The 1,144-nt window shown below is 41.4% G+C and overlaps 1 protein-coding gene across 3 annotated transcripts in view; it reads left to right on the top strand.

Moving 5' to 3' along the window:
- The window catches only part of shank1 (SH3 and multiple ankyrin repeat domains 1), a 97,282-nt gene that overhangs the window by 36,095 nt on the left and 60,043 nt on the right, over positions 1-1,144 (top strand). The window lies entirely within an intron of this gene.

Genomic DNA, 1,144 nt, shown 5'->3' with positions numbered 1-1,144 from the left:
GGTTAGAGTTATTTATAGACCAGTAATGGTGAGTGTTAACTATAGACCAGTAATGGTTAGAGTTAACTATAGACCAGTAATGGTTAGAGTTAACTATAGACCAGTAATGGTTAGAGTTAACTATAGACCAGTAATGGTTAGAGTTAACTATAGACCAGTAATGGTTAGAGTTAACTATAGACCAGTAATGTTAGAGTTAACTATAGACCAGTAATGGTTAGCGTTAACTATAGACCAGTAATGGTTAGAGTCAACTACAGACCAGTAATGGTTAGAGTTAACTATAGACCAGTAATGGTTAGAGTCAACTACAGACCAGTAATGGTTAGAGTTAACTATAGACCAGTAATGGTTAGAGTCAACTATAGACCAGTAATGGTTAGAGTCAACTATAGACCAGTAATGGTTAGAGTTAACTATAGACCAGTAATGGTTAGAGTCAACTATAGACCAGTAATGGTTAGGGATAACTATGCTCGCTGCTGCCTCAAGGTCAGAAACCAACTGCTCTGTGTTCGGGGATGGCAGGAGGAGGAGGAGGAGATGGATGGGCAGAGAGAGCTGCCAGAAACAGTCTGTCAGCCATCTGTGTGTGAGTTATCCTCCACTTTGCTGATCGGACCCCGGGGCCGTTCTGCATTTTGAACGTTCATGACCTCACCAGAGACAGAACTGATGCTCGCGTGGTTTCTGCTGACCAAGGTCACCCACTAACCCCCCCAGCCTCCTCCTCCATCCTGTCACCACACAGCCACGGACCTGCCGATAACCTGTTAGCAAAATATTTACCCAACCACTGGGCAGATTTTAACAAAACTAACTGGTTACCACTGAGCAAATTTTAAAGTGCCCGTGACATGCATCTCACTCAAATACAAAAAGTCAAAGAAAAACATCTTCTTATTTAAGTAACTTGGCATAATACACACAATTTTACCCATTTTGTCACAAAACTGGCAGATTTTCTTCAGATTTTGGCTCAGCCAAAGTGAAACAGGCAGTGACATCAAAGGGGTATTCTTTAAGAAATTAAACTGTTTTTCTTTTTTTTATTGTAACAATATAATTTGAACTGCCTCTCCTTGGGCTGCTACCTTATCGTGGTGGAGGGGTTTGAGTGTCCCAATGATCCTAGGAGCTATGC

This window comes from Austrofundulus limnaeus, unplaced genomic scaffold, assembly GCF_001266775.1.
Source record: "Austrofundulus limnaeus strain Quisiro unplaced genomic scaffold, Austrofundulus_limnaeus-1.0 Scaffold910, whole genome shotgun sequence".
Classification (NCBI taxonomy): Eukaryota; Metazoa; Chordata; class Actinopteri; order Cyprinodontiformes; family Rivulidae; genus Austrofundulus; species Austrofundulus limnaeus.
The sequence above is the reverse complement of the archived record's forward strand: the minus strand, read 5'-3'. Positions and strand labels throughout refer to the sequence as shown.